The sequence below is a fragment of the Sceloporus undulatus genome, chromosome 2 (genome assembly GCF_019175285.1).
Source record: "Sceloporus undulatus isolate JIND9_A2432 ecotype Alabama chromosome 2, SceUnd_v1.1, whole genome shotgun sequence".
NCBI classification, from domain to species: domain Eukaryota; kingdom Metazoa; phylum Chordata; class Lepidosauria; order Squamata; family Phrynosomatidae; genus Sceloporus; species Sceloporus undulatus.
In genome coordinates, this window is record NC_056523.1 from 231,671,346 (window position 1) to 231,687,618 (window position 16,273).

Sequence of the window (16,273 nt, forward strand, 5' to 3'; positions counted from 1 at the left end):
CAGTTGTTATTTGTCAGATACCTGAAGGAATTTCTTCCGCTGGTGCACAGCACAAATAAATGAACCTTTATTCTAATTTTAAAGATATATTTGGGAAGAAGTGAATAAAATAATACAACTCATACTAGAATAAAGTGGGCTTTTTTTTATTCCAGTTAGCTGCACTATTAAATAATGGCTTTCCCCCTCTTTTTCCCTTTCCTGTTTCCCCCTTTTCTCATAGCCATTTTGCCAGTACTCATTCATCTCACAATACACAACAAAATACAAAATCCACAGCAGTGATGCCTTTATTGGGCCAGCTCCAAAGCATAAAATGCATTAAGCAAGCTTTCAAAGTTTCACTAGCTTCTTCATCAGGCAAAGATGTTAAAAATCATACATAAGAAAAATGGCAATGACATTAGAGTCACAAGTTAAGAAATATCTTGATTCCAAGACAAATTACTTTTCTTTTGCTAATGAAGTTGAAATCTAATTACCTGTATTTTATTGCTCTTTGTCTCTAGTCCTCACATGGGCGATAAGGAGAATGGTCTCTGCCTGCACTGAAATCCCTCAGTACCATCTTAAATGATGGCATCCCAGACAGAATGTACTCCTGTGACTCTAGTTACCTCTTTCCTTATCGATGTTGAGTGACAACTGGTTGGAGTGAGGATGATGGCACTGAATGGCAGAGGGATGGAAGGAGGCAAAGGGTGCCAAAGACCTCTCTGTGCCAATTAGATATCCAATTAAGATGGGCTGAAATTTGGCAACCCTATGTATGCTTCTGCTGAGTTCTTGCAGTTTTGCCTCTGCTCTGGATAGTGTGCCTGAGTGACAATGGAAAGGGAACCCACAGAGAGCCCCACTTTCCCCATTCTGAGGAAGTGAAGATGTCATGAAGAGACAGCCATGATCAGGACTGTCCTGGCACTTGATGCCCACTCGTCTGCACCTGAACTTGTCTTGCTCATGGTGGTGCCCAACAGTGGCATTCCTCCATTTCTAACAAGCAACAGAAATCAGAGGACTTTATCACACAGGGAAAATTGGAAGGTTAACAAAAGGTTAATCCGGGGTCATCCAAGGTATTTCACATAATTTCGTAAAAGAATTTCAAACGATGCCACATGCAAACGAAAAGCAATCCAAACGTAATCGTGAGACAACCCAGGAATACTAAATTCGGAAAACTATTGGATATATAAATCCTGTTCCACTGCAAATTCGTAGTCAATTCACATTTGTGTTAGTATGAAATGCTATTCCAGTTCGGCCATGGGATTCCCCCTGTTAGAAACAAACTACAATTCTCATGATCCTTTGTTGTGATTTTCCTTCCTGTACTCCCTGGCTGCCGAGAGGAAAGCAGCTGTTTTTGGAGGAAAGAGCAAAGAGTGGGAAAGGTAAAGATGAGGAGCCTGAACATGCCTCCTGCCTAATCCTTATTCCTATCCACCTCTAAAACCAGGGGGGGGGGTCCTTGGGCCCGGGAGTGTAAAATCTTCCAGATGCGATCCTCTCCTCCCTGCACACATGCAAACACACTAATTCGCAATGAAGATGCCAATGGGTATGTACTCATGTGATGAATTCATTCACATTCCCACTGCTTTCTTGCTGTGTTCGTCTGTGCATGTGATGAGCTACTACGTAATTCTGTGCATTTTCGCATTGGCCCCACTTTCTTCTTCTTTCAGGATGGTGATACATTCCTCCATGTGAAAAAGTCCTCTACGGGGTTGGCTGCCCCTCAAGAGGTGAGGAACTGATCATTTTGCTGCTTCTTTGAGCAGTTGCTGGTAGCAGTTGCTCCCCTTGCTGTTAAGTCTCTAATAGAGAGGGGGGGGGAATACAGTCGGCCCACTTCATCCACAGATACAAGCATCCACAGCTTGCAAATATTTTAAAAATATATACATTTTACATAACGCACACCATTTTACTATCTCACTGTATTTCATGGGACTTGAGTATCCACAGATTTTGGTATCCACAGGGGGTCCTAGAACCAAACCCCAGCGGATACACCAAGGGCCCACTGTAGATATACAGTACAGTACTGTATACTTATTTGCCAGGATGGCTAATGTCAGAAATGTTATTAAGTCTTCTAGGGACTCATTCTGGCTTCTAACTTCAGCTGTTTCTGAAGAAGTTAGAAGCAGAAACTTTTCGCTTTAATATTTCAACTACTTTAGTCAGGGAAAGAAATGTAGTCTTTGTGATTATTCGCAACCTTCCAGGTTCTAGAATACACTGACATGAAAGACCATAGATGCTTAAAAGTAATATCTTTTCCTTGTTTTTGGTTTCTCCAACATCTCAGTATCAGTATCACTAATATTGTATCAGTAATACATAAAAACCCTAAAAGGCACCAGATCCTGTCTGATCTTGGAAGCTAAAGAGGGTCAACCTTGACTTGGATGGGAGACAACCAAGGAATTCTATGTCCTATAGGCTATGTTTCATAGGAAGGAACTGGCAAAACCACCTCCGAGTATTCCTTCTCTAAGAAAACACTGTGAAATTCATGGGGTTGTCATAGGTTGACAGGCGACTTGAATACATACATATATAGACACCTAAAGAGTTGTCTTTAAATCCTAGATAAAAGGCTGCAAAAATGAACAGGAATTCTTCCAGTTTTGGAGCCTCCATGAACTGGAGAGTGAAATGTTCTGGGTACCACAATTAAAGAAGGTAATGGATAAGCTGGAACATGTTCGGAAGAGGACGACCAAAATAGTGATGGGTCTGGAAACCATAAAGCCCTTTGAGGAGACTTAGGGACTGGATATGTTTACCTTGGAGAAGAGAATGTTACAAGAGGGGGCATGATAGCCATGTTTAAATATGGGAAAGGATGTCATGTGAAAGATGGAGCAAGTTTGTTTTCTGCTTCCACCTTAACATTAGGAAGAACTTCCTGACAGTAAGAGCTGTTTAGCAGTGGGAGATGCTGCTTTTTTCAGAGAGTGGTGGCATCTCCTCCTTTGGAGGTTTTCAAACAGAGGCTTGATGGACATCTGTCAGGGGTGCTCTGGTTATGTATTCCTGCATGGCAGAAAGCTGTTGGACTGGATGGCCTTTGGGGGTCCCTTCAAATTCCAGGAGTCTACAATTTACAAAGGTGCTGCAAGATCCTTTTGCATACTGATATTCCAGACTAACCTGGCTTCATCTCTTAATTCTACCACAAGTGATTGTCATTTTTCAGACCTGGCAATTCCAAAGTGACTCATTTCCAAATGTTTGTTCCTCCTGTAGATTTTTACTGGAACATATACTTTACCAAGAGAACAGTTCAGCAAGAGCCTGGCACCCTGCTGACCGGTAGAGCGTTGTTATGCCTCCCTCCCACCAGTTGATGGTAGCCTTGCCACATTTTTGGTGCTTTGGTTCACTTTTTAAACTTGAACAACACTGAAATGTCAGTGTCACTGCTTCAGACCTAAAACAATAGAATCACAGGCAGCCCCACAGCTGAAAAAGACATTGCAAAAACCATGACTGGTAACAGATTTAAGGGATGCAGTTCTTTGTTCAAGTCATTCCCGCAGACTGCAACATGTTTGTTCGACAGTGGGCCCAGGGTTGCAGAACGGAGAGCAATCCTAATCATGGCTGTCTCTCCATGACATCTTCACAGTCCTGGACTAGGGAAAGTGGGGCTCTCTGTGGGTTCCCTTTCCATTGTCACTCAGGCACACTGTCCAGAGCAGAGGCAAAACTGCAAGAACTCAGCAGAAGGAAGCATATACAGTATAGGGTTGCCAAATTCCAGCTTGTCTTAATCAGACATCTAATTGGCATATCATGTAAATTATTATAATTATGCATGTTATTAGCATAATTTACATTCTGATTATGCAAATTCATGACATTAATCACTGCCCTTTTTCTACCGTTACATTTCAACCTCAGTATGTTTTGGCTGGCTGAATCAAAGTATCAATGTTTTATAGATTTTAGATTTAGAAGTGGGGCCTCACTTGCCATCAAGGTACAGGCTTTGATGACAGTGGTATGGAGAAGATGGGGTTGGCAGAAGCAGAGACAAGTTGGAAGAGTTTTTAAAAATCTCCAACAATGCATCATACAGAAGCAAACTGAGGCACATGAACTGCTAAAGATCATAACTATAAAGTGGAGTGAGGATTCTGAATTTACACGGAAAGAAATTCTTTCCTGTGGACCCACATTCTCCAATTCTACTACTGTTTCATGACAGCTACTCCTGTTCTACAGAGAATCAAGTGGTTTTAAGATCATGAATGCAATGTGACAGTGAGTAGTGGTAAATCCACGCGGCCTCTTCCTTTTATTTCATGGTTCAATGGATAAGAACTTTTTGTAATTTTAAGATCGCGTTTTTTATGTTGGCCATTGGGTGCCCTGAGTCATACATGGCCTTCCCCTGAGGCTGAGAGAGTGTGACTTGCTCAAGGTCACCCAGTGGGTTTCATGGCTGCCATAAATCTAATCATAACGACAATAACAACCACACCACTAACACATCCATTGCTCAAAACTGTGCAAGGCATTCAGCCATTACTTTTCCTTTCACTAACTGTCAGCAGGGCATAGTGGTTTGAATGACTCTGGAGAGCAGGGTTCGATTCCCAGCTCGGTCATGAAATCCACTGGGTGACCTTGGGCAAGCCATACACTCTCAGCCTCAGAGGAAGGCAATGGAACACCTCCTCTGAACAAAACCTGCCAAGAAAACCCCATGATAGGTTTGTCTTGTTGTTGCTGTTGTGTGCCTTCCGGTCATTTCTGACTTATAGCGACCTTAAGGTGAACTTATCATGGGTTTTTCTTTGGCAAGATTTGTGCAGAGGAGATATACCATTGCCACTCAAGGCTGAGAGAGTGTGACTTGCCCAAGGTCACCCGGTGGGTTTTATGGCTGAGCTGGGAATCGAACCCTGGTCTCCAGAGTTGTTGTCCAACCCTCAAACCACTATGCCATGCTAGGGTTGCCATATGTAGGAAATGACTTGAAGGCACACATTTTCCATGCAAAATTTTGCCTTCAAGGACAAGAAAAACTCTCAGCTAGTCTATCAAAAACAGAGATGCTTGTTCAGTAATTTTCCTGAATGAGTTTCAGAGTTCCAGTGCTCTGGCAATTCTTTGCCAGGGATCTGTTCTTCAGCAACTAAGGCATAGATGACAAGAGTGGGTGACCTCTTGTCAAAGCCTGGTTTCTCCATTTACTCTTAGCTATAGTGGCCCCCTTGGCAACAGACAGCAGTCTCGTGCCGGAACATCTTGTCCGCACCTGTTTGCCTTTGTAGATCACTAATGTCTTTGACTGGCACATTCTTCAGTTTGGGACTCTCAGATACTCTCTTCTTAAGCAAACATGTCAGAGCGTTTATTGTTCTAGATAAGTTAAGTCAAAAATTTTCCGTAATAAATAAACCACATCTAACAAAGAGACTGGTATATATTTCTGGGAATGAATCCTTCCTCTTTTTTTTTTGCTACTGTTCTTTCTACTTATAGGTATGATCTGGAGATGCCGTCTACTGTTCAATAGTCACGTTTTTATTTATTATTAAATTGAAATACTACTTCTACTATGCCTTTCAATGGAGGTATGCTGTTTAAATGATGCATGCATCCTAAGAATCCGTAAGCTGCCCCAAAGCTGCACTCAGTGCTTAGGAATGGAGTGTGGCTTTGGCACGACCACCGGACTCTTAGGACCCAGGCATCATTTAAATAGCATACCTCCAAAGAGACCCGAAGCAGCTTTATTTTGGCAGTCTGTAACAGGCCAATATAAAATTACCAAGGTGACTTTTCCTTTGTATCAACTTTTATACTTAAAGCAACTTTTTCAACCAGTCTTTTTCAAATGTCCCCTCTATTTAAATAAAGATATCTTGTTGTAGTGTTTTGCCTATTTGTATTGTTGAAGCCTGTTCGTAGGCTTCAAATCTTAAAAATAAAGGCCTGAACAGGGTGGCCAGATGTCATGCCCACAAAGGAGGACAAGGCGCCACAAAATGTAGGACATTCAAGGAAAATGTAGGTCATAACAAAATAAAAGCTTACAACACTAATATAAATGCATTTCATATCATTTATTTACAGCTATGTCACATATACCGTATTAATAAATACTTAATACAGTACTCAACCATGTTTTTCTGATGAACTTATCTTTATTAAAATGCCTTGTTGGCTTGCAATATACTTGCAGAACTCTGAGCAAGACAAAGGCTTAAAATGGTAATAGTGGCCTGTTACAGACTGCCAAAATAAAGCTGCTTGGGGTCTCTTTGGAGGTATGCTGTTTAAATGATGCATGCATCCTAAGAATCCGGAAGCTGCACCAAAGCTGCACTCCGGTGCTTAGGAATGGAGTGTGGCTTTGGTGCGACCTCCAGACTCTTAGGACCCATGCATCATTTAAATAGCATACAGTGGTACCTCGGGTTACGAAATTAATTCGTTCCGCCGCCGCTTTCGTAACCCGAAAAGCCTTCGCAAGCCGAAAACCCATAGGCGCTAATGGGGAAAAGCCGCGATTTCGTGTGAAATAGCGCCGAAAAGCACCAAAAAATTTTTCGTAACCCGAAAAAACGTTCGTAACCCGGAACAGTTATTTCCTATGGGATTTTTTCGTATCCCGGAAATTTCGTAACGTGGGTATTTCGTATCCCGGGGTACCACTGTACCTCCAAAGAGACCCGAAGCAGCTTTATTTTGGCAGTCTGTAACAGGCCTAACTATCAACAAACCCTTGACTGAATCATTATTTAAAATTTTCCTTTCATTTGTAGATAATGATGAAATTAAGGGGAAAACCCACTTTCAATATTTACATTGTGTCCTCAAGAGCCCATTGCCTAACACGTTTGCTGTCTTTTTCCCTTCCGAGAAACAAACGTGCCCTGAGCTCTGGGTGCGAGTCTTCTCTGCTGCTGCTCCCAGGAAAAAAGAACTTTAGAAGGCACCTCCAAAATATCCGCACACCCCCCGTCCTCACATCAAGGACAGTCTGCTGAGTAGACACATCTTGAAGGGAAACAGCAAATGTGGTGTCACTCAATGTGCTTCTTAGTCATGCTCAAAACAGAGGACATTTTGGAATTCTTTCTGGTTGAAATGTAGGATGTGTCCTAGAAAAGGAGAATCTCTGGTCACTCCGGGCTTGAGTCACATTAAAGAACTGGCAAGGGAAGATGTATCTTGTTTGACTGAAGCCAGAGTAATGTCATTCAAGCCAGAGTAATGTCCGATGCCCAGTCTTCTTTAAAGATAAGAGGCTAGCAGAGTGAATAGGGATCAGTACCATCCTTATTCTTCTTTCTCTCTCATGGTAAAGTGTTGCTGTTGTTATTAACTGATATTATTTATTTTATCTGACATATTCAAGAACCAGCCTTTGGTCTTCCAGACAGTCGAAGTCATAGGCAATTCACACACACACATTGAAATTAATATCTTTAAGCTTCACTTTATATAAGGAAATACTTGATAGCATATCACATAAATTTAGTTATGGTGCAGTTAGAGTTAGCAATGGCAAGAGTAAGCTATGGTGCCACTCCTACCAAGGCACTATTTTTTCCATGATGTTGGGACTGCATAATCCTGTGAGGTAAGAGGCTATGGTGTTTATCACACTGAAGTTTTTGCAGCTCAGATCCAGGGTGACTCCTGGTTCAGCTATGCAAATTCACGTTATAATGTGACTGTTTTATCACACCTGGTTGCCCTTCCGTTGCCCTTCCGAACTGAGGAGGAATCGAATCCAAGGCAAGTCACGTGATGCAGATTCAAGCAAAGCGGAGTGAGTGCACATTGTATTACCACACCGGTGCATACCATGCGGATTCAAAGATTCCAATTGGCAACCTTGTGCATGCTCACTGGGGTTCTGAATGCATCGTGACTTGTATGTTTCCGAGGTGAAAAGGGGTGCAAGTTCTTGTTCCCTGTTTCGCGTAATTGTGTAATTGCGAGTCTTCTTCATCCCCCCTTTTTTTTTCCTTCCATTTCAGCAATTTCAACAGACACATAGATAGATAGATAGATAGATAGATAGATAGATAGATAGATAGACATATCTATATATTCACATTCATGCACATACACACATATATATATTCCCGAAAAATGAGTTGCCCAGAAAGTTGCCCTGAAAGTGAAAGGACCACCAAAAGGAAATGGGGGAAAGTTGCAGCGCCACATCATGGGAAATTTGCAACCCAGGGTGGGGGTGGGGGGTTGCGGTGATGTACCAGAGCAGAAGCAAAGTTTCATTCCACACCAGGCCAATTCGGAGTGAATTCGAAGTGAGCTTGAAAGCGAATTTTGTGAATTCACTTTTTTCCAAATTCATCAAAATGCGGAGTCACTTTGGATTCACTGTGGAAGCACCATGGAAGGAACCCCATAGAAAGGAATCACGTGTGATAACACATCATGTTATCGCATGAATTTGCATTGTTGGACCCGCAGTCATCCCGGAACTGAGCTACAAAAAGCTGCAAAATCCTGCGTGTGATAAGGCTCATAGTCTCTGGTAGCACTGTTATGCTGAGAAGCCAGACTACAGCTACTGGGCACCAGGAACAAATGACATACCAACTGAGCTGCTTTAAACTGTACAGAGACAGAATCTACTCTAGTTCTAACCAAACTCTGTCAACAGAATAATGGTCCGCAGATTGGAAACACTCAATATACACTGTAATCCTCAAGAAAGGGGACACCAGGGATTGCAGAACCACAGGACCAACACATTAATTTTCTGTGCAAGCAAAGTGCTGCTTAAAATTCTAGAATAAAGACTTCATCATACATGTAGCAAGCAATGCCACATGTCCAAGCTGGGTTCAGGAAAGGAGGAGGCATTTAGGGTCATATTGACTATATACATTGGATAACGACACCATCAAAGAATTTCTAAAGAAAATGTGCTTTATAGATTATGGCAAAGGCCTTGATTGTATCAGTCATGAAAAACTATGGTTCACATGAAAGAAATTGGTAAGCAACAGCATCAAAAGAAGACTAGGACCTGGAAGGGCAGCTATGAAGGAGCTAGACAAGATCCTGAAATATAAAGTTATATCCTAGGATCAACTCATTTGAAATATGATGCTACAGAAGAGCATACACACGCACATGCACGCGCACACACACACACACACACACACACTGGACGGCTAAAAAGACCAATACAAGGGTCATAAAGCAAATCAAACCTGAACTCTGTCTAATAATAAATAAAATAAATAATAAAACTTTATTTATATACCGCCCTTCTAAAAACCAGCCTTCTAGAAGCCAAGATGACTAAACTGAGATTGTCGTACTCTAGTAACATCATGAAAAGACATGTCTCACTAGAAAAGACAATAATGCTTGGAAAGGCAGAAGGCAGTAAGAAAAGAGAAAGACTGCATTCCAGATGGTAGAATTCAAAGACATAGCCGTGTCTGTAGAATCAGTATGTAGACTCTACATCCTGATTCTACAGACACGGCTATGTCTTTGAATCTTGTAGCACCTTTGAGACTAACTGAAATAAAGAAGTTGGCAGCATGATGTTATAATCCACTCTGCTATAAGTATCTGAGGAAGTAGACTGAAGTCTGCAAAAGCTCATGCTGCCAACTTCTTTATTTCAGTTAGTCTCAGTGCTACAAAATACTGCATTTCAGATGGACAGACTCAGTCAAGGAAGCCACAGTGGCCCTGAGTCTGCAAGACCTGAGTAGGGCATAGATGACTGGGAGACTTGGAGGTCTCTCCTTTATGAGGTTGCCATAAATAAAAGTCAACTTGATGGCAATTAACAACAACCATAGTTTCCAATCACTTTTAAGAGCATAGTGCATACTCAGTAATCCAGGTTAGAGCTAACTGAAGGTAATTGACTGGTCTCTCTTTTCTAAGATGGGAAAGCTGGCACAGAATAGCCAAAGCTGGGCAAAGGACTCCTCCACTAGGATTCAGCTTTCCAGAACCAGCACAGGACTCAAGAACCCTCCTCTCGCCCCCGTTGCATATTCTGTGTATTATCTAATAAGACTTCCCTTGTATCTGGATTGAACCCCAATTTGTGCATCCTTATCCTGATTCTCTCTGCATCTAGGCCATGGATGAGGATATGCACAACTTTATTGGCATCAGTTGAAGAGAGAAAAATTTAGGTATTAACTACCAGTCTTCAAACTCCAGATGACCTGCTTGAGCAGCTTCATGTAGATATTTGAAAAAATAAAAGATAAGAAAGAGTCAAAGCCTCATGATAGGTCCACCTTAGGATCACCATAAGTCAGAAACAACTTGAAGGCACACAACAACAAGAGTCCTGAGGAATGTCATAGGCTCGTGGCCAAGGAGGAGTCCCTGTACACCTCCTTCTGGGAATGCTCAACCACAAAGGGCTGGAAACAAGGGTCCCGGACTTACCTGGAACCCCCTTTCCCATCTGCGGGGGAGGCGTGGAGCGGGAGGGGACTGTTGTCTTCAGCCATGTGTCTTCTTCCCAGGGAGCTATGCAGGCATTGCAGGTTACCTATATGATTCCTGTATGGTTCCTTTTCTAGCAAGAAAGAGCCAGGGGTCAGACTGACTGTTGGGCAGAACCTGGAAATAAATATCTTTTCCTGATCCATTTAGAGAACTCAAAAGTGTTTTCTTCTGAGTAGATGCACTTTCTGGAAGCAGTCTTTCTATTAAGGGAGGTCACAGCCTGGGGTGCTGCTCTATTGTCTAACATTGATGTAGTCTCTGCCTGGCAAGATCCTTGGGATGCGGGCTTAGCCTCGGGGTCCAATCTGAGCAGCATTTTTGTGCTCAGCACCATCACTGCCTTGGCTGGGATTTGACACATCTTGGGAACGTTCCTAGCTTTCTCTGTCTCACTCACTCTTGTGATGCTGATCTGGCAGGTTCTATTCTGAGCCAGGAAGGTGTGTTTTTGATGTAGCAATGAGGCTGTGCTCTGGGCCAGTAATGAGCAAAGTTCATGCTCACAGCAGGATCATGTTCCAGTTGCTGAAGTTTGTTTTGGCTCTCTCCTCTCCCAGATTAATGTTCTCAGCTTGGCAACTCACAGCTGTCAATCTTATAACAAGGTGGCTGCCCTGGCTCTCTTATTCTATGCCTTGGTTCCTCTATCCAGATCTCTTCTCAGAGGAACACTGAGTACATGGGAAAGCTGAGTGATATAGGGAGCATTTAATTCCATGTTCCATGAGTATTTGTGGTCTGTAAGGCCCTATCTCTCTACCTCTCCCAATTCTGGGATGGTGATCATTTGACAGGCTCTGTTCAGGGTCAGGAAAGTGTGCTTTTGGTGTAGCAACAAGACTGTGCTATAGGCCAGCAATGAGTAAAGTTGATGAAGAGTGGGAGAGAGAAAGCTAGGAAGGAGATGTGGTGGCTTAGTATTTAAGACACTAGTTCTGACAACTGGAAGATCGGAAGGCTGGCAGTTCGAGGCCCAAGTGCTGTATGATAAGGCAAGCTCCTGTCACTAGTCCCCGCTTCTGCCAACCTAGCAGTTTGGAAGCATGCAAATGTAAGTAGATAAATAGGTACCACTTCGGTGGGAAGGTAACAGAGTTCTGTGCAATAACGCTGGCCACATGACCAGCAGAGCAGTCCTTGGACAACGCTGGCTCTTCAGCTTAGTAACGGAGATGAGCACCGTCCCTTACAGTCAGTTATGACTAGACATTCATGTCAAGAGACTACCTTTACCTTTACATTTAAGGCCCTAGTAGGATGAAGGCCTTCCCCACCCTATCTTGATGTGCATGAGCAGTAGCCATCTGAGCTGGTTTGTCCAAAAGCTCTGCCATGAACTCATTCAAGGCGTTTGTGTACAATGTTGTCTTTTCCTTCTCCCTTCCCACCCTCCCTCTCACTGCTGGTCCTGCAATCTCCACTACAGGATGTACAGTTGGCCCTCCACATTAGCAAGTTTGACCTTTGCGAATTTGTTTATTTGTGGATTTGATTAATATGTTCTTTCTAAGGCCCAGAGATTCTTAAGGAAAACACTTCTTTAGGCATTTTTAGGTCCTCCAGTTCAATTCTACAGTCAACTTCTGCTGGATGTTGGCCATAGAGTTGTGCTGGAGGACCTAGAGATTCCTAGAGAGGTGTTCTCTAAGGTTAAAAAAAGTAATTTTTTTATTTGTAGAGTTTTCTTTCACTTTCTCAGGGGGTCATGTACCCCTAACCCTAGCAAAACTGAGGGCCCACTGTAGTCCCATACTAAGTGCATACAGGTCCAATGCCACAGGGGATGTTATGGTTGAATGCTACAACATCACTAACAGGCATGTGCTCACCTTGTCTAGTTTCTGAAATAGGCCCACCAGAAACCAAAGCTATCACCACCCCCAAAACAGGCTTGAATCCTGATAGAAAATATCCAAATAAACAGATTTGTCCAGGACTGTCCAGCTTGTGAAACCGCCAGCCACTGCAATACTTCATGCAATATTAGAATCTAACCAGAATTCGTCCAAAAACATGGAAGTCAATCAAGATTATTTAATAAACCTCCTTTGGAGGAACTGGAACATAACTGTATTTCAAGGAAGCATTTACAACTTCCATCACCAGACCAACTGGTCTCCTGGCAGCAGTTGCAAGCCAGAAGGAACAGGAGCCAAAGCACATGGGATAAGCAAAGAAAGAGGAGTTAGACTGCTCCAGGATGACCTCTTTCTTAGATGCTGGCCTAGGACAATACTACTCAAAGTGATGTTCTGCAGACTGGTGTCGGCCCACAAGCCACTGCTGCCAGTCTACTGTGAGGAAGCTATGGAAGTATGATACTATGGAACAAATGTGCTACAAGTCCTTTGGGTGTGTAGGGGAGGGGGTGGACTGCTGGTCCACAAGGCTGGACATCTTGGGAAGTACTGGCCTAGAATGCTAAGAGACATGTTGTAGTAGACCATTTGGCTGCTTTCCCTACAGTTGACCAAAGAAGGGCATTCAGTTTGTTTGCAATAAGAGAAAGTCCAGATCATGGACACAGTAAATCTTGGTAAGTTTTTCCTTTGCTGGGGGCATGATGAGGGTTGAACCTGAATGCTGCTGGGTGTTCTTTGGCAGGAATGTTTGAAATGCAACAACACTCAGTGTTGAAATATGTAAATGTGTTTTAGAAAGAGCAGCAGTGATAGGGCTAAGGAGATTTTCAGTGACCTAAAATCTCCAAATGTCTTGTCCTCTGATCCTAACCTCTCTTAGACTTACTGTCAGCCCTCCATATCCATGGATTGTTTTTATCCACAGATTCAAGCATCCACATTCTGAAAATATTTTTTAAATATCAATTCCAAAAAGCAAACCTTGCTTTTGCCATTGTATATAAAGGACACCATGGTATTTAATTTGACCTGGGCAAATTAATTGAATCCCAGCTCAACCACATAATCCCACTGGATGATGTTGGGCAAATCACACTCTCTCCCTCCTCAGCTGCAGGGAAGCGTTGTTTGCTGCATCCCAGCAAACAACGCTTGCTTTAAACTACTATCTTTACATGTTATTTTAATTGATTCTGCCACATCAGTTTTAGAAAGCAAGCAGCTGGCTGGCTGGCCGAAGACACAATAGCTCCTACATCTGGCCAAATGTTTTAACTTCTCTTTGCACACCTTGGGTTTTGTTTTGCTGAAGAGGTTTAGAAAACTACCAAGGTCACTGTGGTTTATTTTTTAAGTAATTTGTCAAAGTTTTGCCAAAGGTACAAAAAAGCAACTGATAATGTGCACTTTCTTCACACACACACACACACCAGAACAAATATTTCATTGATGACCTAGAGGGAAGTTGAGGTTACCTGAACAAAAATTGTATGGTCAGAGCCCCCAGAATTGTTTTTTTTCCTCCAAAGGTTACAGAAGTGCTCAACATTGGCACACATATTATTAATTTTGCCTACTTTGGTAGTTGCAAGGGAAAATCAAATTACTTTCCCCAACCATTTTCATTCAAAATATGAAGACTTACAAACATAATGTGTATGCAGCCGTTCCCCTCCATGGGTTCAGTATCACTCCCAAGGAAGAGTATACGAGACAGATTTCAGGCTGGTCCATAAAGGTGAGACCATGAGTTATTGCACACTCACCCTAGTGACACCACTGAGTACCTTTACAGAGCTTTCCTATCTCTAATGGAGTTCCTATAATAAAAGTTTGGTTTATTTCCTTTAGTTGTTAACTATAGGAAATATCTCCTAACATACCGGTAGTCACTGGTGTCAAAACTCCTTAATTGTAGTACTAGTTGCTGCACACATGCAGGAAAGATGTGAAGAAGGCCTCAGATACCTTACAGAGTGATGCTCCATAAGAGGCAGTCCACATCACCACGAAAGAGGGAATGGTTTTGACCCATAAACTCCCTTACAGTGATGTACCCCAAACAGCTTCCTGAATTACCTGAATTTTACCAACCTTTTGTTTAAAAAAGGAAGGAGAATAATGTTTACATATTAGAAGCAGAGCATCTATGTATAGGGTTGGCATTTGTCCTGGAATACCTGGAAAATCTGGGTTTGAAGTGAGTAAAAAATGTCCCGGCCGACTAGGCCAGTTGAAGCAGTAAATCCCAGATTTCTCTTTGAGTAGGTTAAGATGTGGCAGTGGGGATGAAGCAGGAAAGTGTGAAAGAAGACTGTCATCCTGCCCTGTATGCTCCAATTGCTACTGCACAGACATAGCATTGCCGTTTTATTCTCCCATTCCCTCTCCCCTTTCCCAACAGGCCCCAAAGGTGGGAGAGGAAAGGAGGAAAACAGAGGTGGCCTTGTGTTGTATGGTGATTGTGTCGGGGGCTTGAGCCTAATTATATTAATTTGCACAATATGCAGATTAGATGCCCGGATATGAAAGACTGGAATATGGCAACCCTGTCTCTGAATTTTGTAAACCTTTATGTTTTGTTTTACACTGCCCCAGCCTTACATAACATTAGCCAAAATCTCCGAGGAATGCAGCATGGCAGAATCTTATAACTTTCTGGGCCTGCTTGAAAGTCTCCCTCTCTTCACACCAGCTAAAAGGGGGAAGAAGAAAAAAGCTCTCTTAGCTTGGTACTGGTACTATGTTTGAGAAACAATGGTAGAAAAAATGCAATGATTAATGTGTTGAATTTGCATAAGCAGAATGCAAATTAATAACATTCATAATTATAATAATTTGCACAATATGCAAATTAGATGCCCAGGTATGAGGGACTGGAATATGGCAACCCTATGTATGAATCTTAAATCTTTGTGTTTTGATCTTGTTTTACACTGCCCCAGCCTTACATAACATTAGCCAAAATCTCAGAGGAATGCTGCTACAGTATTTGGAGGAAGCAAAAAAGACAACTCAAGAGGCAGCTCGGCTGGCGTTGTCTCTCTGGATACGGCTTCCCCTCCACAGGGAATGCAGATCCATTCCTTCTGTTTGCCAAGCCAGTGGCACTGTGCTAATGTCAAGGCACCAGCCTGCCATGAGCAGCTTCATGTTCTGGCCCAGAGGCAGAAAGCAGCTTTACCCGGGGCACGTTCTGTTCCCGGGCAGCACTTCAAAATGACGGCTGTGGGGTGGGCCGGACAGGCTTGTTACGCAAATACCCTCCTATGTGGCTCACGTTCCACTGCCTTCCTGCCAAGTTTGGAAACAAGAGAAAGAGAGAGAGGGAGGGAGAGAAGGAGTCAGCCATACAGAAAGCAGCATCACAAGCTCTTGGGGAAAAACACAGCCAGGTGTTGCTGTATCATAGCACAGCCGTGCGTTCCTCCAGCCCTGAAATGTGATTCCCTGTGTAGCTCTCATAGCTGGGGCCTGGTGTAGCTCTCATAGCTTTTAACAATATCAGCTCCAGCACAGGTCCAGCATCCCTTCCCATCCTCATGGAAGTCTTGCTGCAAATGCAAGTGAAGTGCTGCAGGGGCATCATAAGGGGAGTGCAGGAGGTGTGCTCCCCAAACATCTGCCTTTGGGCAGAAACAGGGTGTGGTGTTCACCTGTGACCCTCTAAAATGCTGAAGAGATGCAATGAATGGGGTGAGGCGCAGTGGGAAGAGAGAGGAGAGGCTCCAAGTTTTTTAAACATTTAAATTAAAAAAAATTAAATTATTTTTAATTAAAATTAAAAAAATGTTTTATTTTTAAAACATTTTTTAAAATTTAAACATTTAAATTTAAAATTTTAAAATTCATTTTTAAACTAAAAATTAAAAAATATGTTTTATTCTTTTTAAATTTTTCTTTAAAAA

At 42.5% G+C, this 16,273-nt stretch overlaps 1 long non-coding RNA gene across 13 annotated transcripts in view; it reads right to left on the reverse strand.

The window, feature by feature from the left end:
- The window catches only part of LOC121921717, a 51,110-nt gene extending 40,124 nt beyond the window's left edge, over window positions 1-10,986 (reverse strand). For 5 of the 13 annotated variants that reach the window (XR_006102026.1, XR_006102025.1, XR_006102018.1 and 2 more), the window contains exon 1: window positions 10,441-10,984. This is a non-coding gene — a long non-coding RNA (uncharacterized LOC121921717). Of the gene's footprint in view, window positions 1-1,569; window positions 1,607-10,440 lie in introns of those variants that run through there. The other 8 variants (XR_006102029.1, XR_006102019.1, XR_006102023.1 and 5 more) reach the window with 6 other exon arrangements.
- Between the last annotated feature and the right edge of the window lie 5,287 nt (window positions 10,987-16,273).